Below are 6,863 nucleotides of genomic sequence, written 5' to 3'. Positions count from 1 at the left end.
TTCCATGTATGCATTAGTATTGTTACAGGTATACAGAAGGACACAGTTATACTTCCTCTGCATGTTTGTATATAAAAAGACAAAATGCTAATCTTAAATGTAAATAAACTTCCAGGTACATCATGTCTTTTTCTTTTTTAAATGTCTCTCATTCACAAAATAAAGTCATGTCATTTTAAATTGTGTTTGCTTGACTTCTTTTGTTAGACAATACGGAACAGTCTTTGAGCGCGAATAAAAATCCAACTTTATTCTATAGATAATTGTTTTATTATTTTGATAGGTTACGATATCGACAAAGGGACTAAATAATACCAGCAAGTGTACATTACTACAAAAAGAATGCCTAAAACGTCGTGCCATCAATACATCATAAACTTTATTTATTTTACAACAATCATAAAACAAGTTATGTCAACTTATATTAATCACTCTTGCTGGCACTTATGTTAGCGCGCGGGGGGGTCTTAGTGTGGGAGGAAACCGGAGTGCCCGGAGAAAACCCACGTGGTCGGGCCGGTGACCCCATACCTTTTCACGTGCCATCAATACGCTCATGCATAGTCTATAAATGACACATTTTGATGAAGTTAATTAAATTCATAAAACCTTTTCCCAACAATTATGGTTGCATAACGCAGAAGTGAAAATCTAAAAGATATAGTTATCAGCCGTGAACTTCTATAAAAGATATAGTTATCAGCCAGCCGTGAACTTCTATAAAAGATATAGTTATCAGCCGTGAATTTCTATAAAAAAAATATAGTTATCAGTCGTGAACTTCCATAAAAGATATAGTTATCAGCCAACTTACGCCAACAAATATAATTGGTCAGTCGTGAATTTCTATAAAAAATATAATTATCAGTCGTGAACTTCTATAAAAGATATAGTTATCAGCCGTGAATTTCTATGAAAAATATAGTTATCAGCCGTGAACTTCTATAAAAGATATAGTTATCAGCCAGCCGAGAACTTCTATAAAAGATATAGTTATCAGCCGTAACTTCTATAAAAGATATGTTGTCAGCCGTGAATTTCTATAAAAAATATAATTATCAGTCGTGAACTTCTATAAAAGATATAGTTATCAGCCGTGAACTTCTATAAAAGATATAGTTATCAGCCGTGAATTTCTACAAAAAATATAGTTATCAGCCGTGAACTTCTATAAAAGATATAGTTATCCGCCGTGAACTTCTATAAAAGATATGTTGTCAGCCGTGAACTTTTATAAAAGATCTGTTGTCAGCCGTGAACTTCTATAAAAGATATAGTTATCAGCCGTGAATTTCTATAAACAAGAGGCCCAAGGGCCTTAGCGGTCACCTGCGTTATATCATAGGTACTGGTAGCTTTATTTTATTGTTTAGATGTGATGTGGAAATCAGCATGTAAACTAAGTGAAATACAATACTTGTCATGTCATCAAAGGATAAGAATTTGAAAATATTGGTAAATGTTCCCTTTGGGGCCCCGCCCTAGCCCCTGGGGATGGGGCAGGAATCCCAATTTTCCAAAGTAATACTCTCATTCACCAAAGATGATTCTGACTAAGTTTGAGTAATTTTCTGCTGAAAATGGATAAAATAGATACCAAAAGTGTTATTTCCCTATATAAACTATAGTAACTCGGGGGTCCTGAAATTTACAATTCAAATAAAGCCCCTGATGATCTTTCCATCCATGCAGAGAAAATGACTGTAGTACCTCTGAGTCTGGAGAAGAAGATTTTTAAAATATTGGTTAATGTTCCCTTTTGGGCCCCGCCCTGGCCCCTAGGGTTGGGGTAGGAATCCCAATTTTACAATTTAAAACCATCTTCCTCCTCCAAGGATGATTCTGACCAAGGAAAAATAATTTCCAACAGAAAATTGTCATAATATACCCAAAAGTGTTGTTTCCCTATATAAACTATAGTAAACTTTACCCCTCCCCAAGGGAGAACGGATAGCTCGGGGGTCCTGAAATTTACAATTCAAATAAAGCCCCTGATGATCTTCCCATCCATGCAGAGAAAATGACTGTAATACCTCTGAGTCTGGAGAAGAAGATTTTTGAAATATTGGTTAATTTTCACTTTTGTGCCCCGCCCTGGCCCCTAGGGTTGGGGTAGGAATCCAAATTTTACAATTTAAAACCATCTTCCTCCTCCAAGGATGATTCTGACCAAGGAAAAATAATTTCCAACAGAAAATTGTCAAAATATACCCAAAAGTGTTGTTTCCCTATATAAACTAATTCCATCCACTGGTTCTTGAGAAGAAGTTGATTATGTAACAGTTTACGGACGACGGACGACGGACGACGACGGACGGAAAGTGATTGGAATTCCGTCTTTGCGTATTGCAGAGTTATCTTCTCTTGGGAGCAGGTATTGCTTGTTACGTCATTGGGTTGTGTGAGAAAATTACGTCGTTTTCTCAAAAATTGATGACGTTACTCCCACAAACAAGTGACGTAACAATCAATACCTGCTCCCAAGTGAAGATAACTCTGCAATACGCAGAGACGGAATTTTGCTGAGGTGACCTAAAAATATAGTTATCAGCTGTGAACTTCTATAAAAGATATAGTTATCAGCCGTGAACTTCTATAAAAGATATGTTGTCAGTCGTGAACTTCTATAAAAGATATACTTATCAGCCGTGAATTTCCATAAAAAATATAGTTATTAGTCGTGAACTTCTATAAAAGATATAGTTATCAGCCGTGAACTTCTATAAAAAACATACTTATCAGCCGTGAACTTCTATAAAAGATATACTTATCAGCCGTGAATTTCTATAAAAAATATACTTATCAGCCGTGAACTTCTATAAAAGATATAGTTATCAGCCGTGAACTTCTAATATTTTCCTAGACTTTTCAACATATGACAAACAAACAGTATGCCAACCCTTCCCAGACCGAAACACCAACAGCGCAATTAAATATAAAGCGATGGATACAGTGCAGAATTACCAGTTCGATGTAAAATACAACTTACTCCAAGTGCCCAATGCAGTTTATAAATATATTGGTGTTACCAAAACAACTTATTCTAATAACGAATTTTATTTTGAACACAAAGAGGAATTGAAAACATGTTTTGCGAGCTGTTATTGCGAAACGGCTGCTTCCTTTGTCAAGCAAAGTGTGCAAATGACCATTTTAACATCCATTATGGGGCAGAATTTGAAAAACATGTTACCCGTCCGTCTGACTGCCTGTGGTATTAGATCGCAATTGGACGAAATGTTTCTATGATTTTTGACAGCTGACTTTACTTGATCACTGAGGCTAAGTGAGTAGTTTTTCAGCGGATTAGAGTCGAGACAACGACCATTTGCACTCTTTGCTTGACAAAACAAACAGATATTTTCGAAAGCTCGCAAAATAAGTTTTCATTTCCTGTTCGTGTTAAAAACAAACTTAGTCTTTATTATTCATACCAAACTGATAAATCTTATTCCTTAAACTTATTCTAATGCTTAATATCCGCAGTTTTTCTATGTTTGAATTTCTATCTTTTCTTTTTTTCTATTTATTGTCTTTTTTCAACGTCTTTTTTTTTACTTTCGTGTTCTTCTTGACACCAACACTCATAAACTTTTTTTGTATCTTTACACACACGTTATATTTTTCGGCTGGTCACCTGCATCCATTTGTTATCTTGCAGGCAGAAACACACGATCGATTAAAACCGAATATGGAATTAATAGTAACTTTCCACCCTATTATAAACTGTCAATAGCTAAGTAGTCAAAAATCACAAGTCATCTTTAATAATTATGATTTGATAAGTAATACATTTTGACAGCTACAAAAGTTATATAATTGCATGATACTCGAAGAGGCAGTGTACAGATAAGGTATCGCGTCCTAACTAGTCCCGTACATTCAACCAAAAGTTTCTGGGAAGGGATGCAAATGATGGTTCACGTATAAAGACTAGAATACAGGGTTTGTCAGAAGTTAATATATTTAATAAATCATATATGAATATGCAGTAAAGTAATAACAAATATACATGAGTCTTTGTAAGTACATGATGTAGATAAGAGAGCATGACAAATGATTATCACAAAATATAACACACAAAAAATATGAAAATAAAACATGATTGTAAACTACAATATATGTAACCGAAAAAACAGTAACTATTGTTTTCCCCATAGTCGTGTTAAAGCATACCCCTTTTGCCGAGCGGAGTCAAATGATGTTTATAGTGAAAAATGTCTTCAGATTGAGTACTTAAGTGAATAAGCGTTTAGAAAACTGCAGGAGAAGGGAAATGTCATTGAACGACGGAATGTCAGACGGGTCACCTAACGACCAGTAAGTGATAGAAAATGTGGACTAAGGAGTAGGATCTAGATGAATAAGCGTAGCTAATTGAGTGTAAACATGAACTGTTATTTAGGTAAATTAAAAGGAAAGGTCAACATGCCAAAGGCGGCCGATTTTGCGAGGACAGCACTGACAATTTTATCAACCAACACCTGTGTATAAAGTGGGGCAACTCAACCATTTTAAAAGCAAAGAAGCTGATGATAATGGCCCTGCAAATGATAGCGCAATTGCCGCTTCTTACTGTCATGTAGTGGGGTACAATGGACCTGTTTTCACCCCGATTCACAAGTCGATACAATAAGATGTCCCTGTTGCCACATCATTAAAATGTGGAATTATACTTGTTCAAAGGTTAGCAGATTAAAGTACTTTGGAGCTATGCATTACACCGGAAGTAGGCGAAAGCTACGTTATAGCGATAGGGAAGAGTATCTGTCATTCGTGTCAAGTAAATAGCTGGTTTGTTGCTGGATTATATTATATTATTAAATGTATATCAAATAGCATGCCATTGCTGATAATAATATAATAAAACAGTCAAGTTCGGAGAAGTTGATCTGTATAATATTAAAAAAACACCGTTGAAAAACTTTATATATCTACAGTAAACATGAACTAACGAATGCTTATTACAACTTTTTTAAACATTTCGTATGTGGATTTCGGTGTATGTGTTAAATATGTTGTTGAAATTGACTATTTTTATTTTATTTATAAAGCTAAAACAATAAATTTAATTATCTCACACCACTTTAATTTACTTTGTGCCAAAAAATAATTTCATCTGATAGTCACTAAAACACGAAAGAACGTATCGTCCAGTAGCCTTATGAAAAAACCCTCGGTATTTCCAAACCAGTTTTGTATCTAACAAATTAATTTTTCCCACATTTAGAATTTCACCAAAACAGTGATGTTTTCCAATAACTTTTTATTTAAGACATTGATCGATATTTCAATATTTTCAAACCAATTTATGTTGACTTAAGATATCGAGTTTGGTGCATTCTAGATTTAATGGTTTTTTTTTGCATTCTGAACATGGTTTGGGGTAATTGCTTTATATTTGAATACAACTTTGTAAAACAGGTTTGTCAGGAGTTTAATTAATCGCATTCGTTTCAATGGAATGTTTGTTCCAAAGGGTTGACTTAACCTAAATGGCCACAGTTATCTATTTTTGAGAAGTAACATGCTTCCTAAAATACACATTTTTCAATTTATTTCAATAAAAATTAATCGCTTCACCGTTTAGTTTGAATTTATAGATTAGGGGTTTAACAAATTGCCCCTTCTGTTTCAACAGCAGTTCAGACCAATTTTGATTTTTAACTATTGTATCACATTGTATCATATTGTATCATATTGTGTCATATTGTATCATATTGTATCATATTGTGTCATATTGTATCATATTGTGTCATATTGTATCATATTGTATTATATTGTATCATATTGTATCATATTGTATCATAGTGTATCATATTGTATCATAGTGTATCATATTGTATCATATTGTATCATATTGTATTATATTGTATCATATTGTATCATATTGTATCATAGTGGATCATATTGTGTCATATTGTATCATATTGTATCATATTGTGTCCTATGTGTCATATTGTATCATATTGTATCATATTGTGTCCTATGTGTCATATTGTATCATATTGTATCATATTGTGTCATAATGTATAAAATTGTATCATATTGTGTCATATTGTTTCATATTGTATCATATTGTATCATATTGTATTAAATTGTATCATATTGTATCATAGTGTATCATATTGTATCATAGTGTATCATATTGTATCATAGTGTATCATATTGTGTCATATTGTATCATATTGTATCATATTGTGTCATATTGTATCATATTGTATCATATTGTGTCATAATGTATAAAATTGTATCATATTGTGTCATATTGTTTCATATTGTATCATATTGTATCATATTGTATTAAATTGTATCATATTGTATCATAGTGTATCATATTGTATCATATGGTATCATATTGTATTATATTGTATCATATTGTATCATATTGTATCATAGTGGATCATATTGTGTCATATTGTATCATATTGTATCATATTATATCATATTGTATTATATTGTATCATAGTGTATCATATTGTATCATATTGTGTCATATTGTGTCATATTGTATCATATTGTGTCATATTGTATCATAGTGTATCATAGTGTATCATATTGTGCCATATTGTATCATATTGTATCATATTGTATCATATTTTATCATAGTGTATCATAGTGTATCATATTGTGTCATATTGTATCATATTGTATTATATTGTATCATATTGTATCATGTTGTATCATATTGTATTATATTGTATCATATTGTATCATATTGTATCATAGGGTATCATATTGTATCATAGTGTATCATATTGTATCATTGTGTATCATATTGTATCATATTGTATCATATTGTGTCATATTGTATCATAGTGTATCATATTGTGTCATATTGTATCATATTGTATCATGTTGTA

This window comes from Mizuhopecten yessoensis, unplaced genomic scaffold (assembly GCF_002113885.1).
Source record: "Mizuhopecten yessoensis strain PY_sf001 unplaced genomic scaffold, ASM211388v2 scaffold10879, whole genome shotgun sequence".
NCBI lineage: Eukaryota > Metazoa > Mollusca > Bivalvia > Pectinida > Pectinidae > Mizuhopecten > Mizuhopecten yessoensis.
This window is presented reverse-complemented; position numbering follows the sequence as displayed.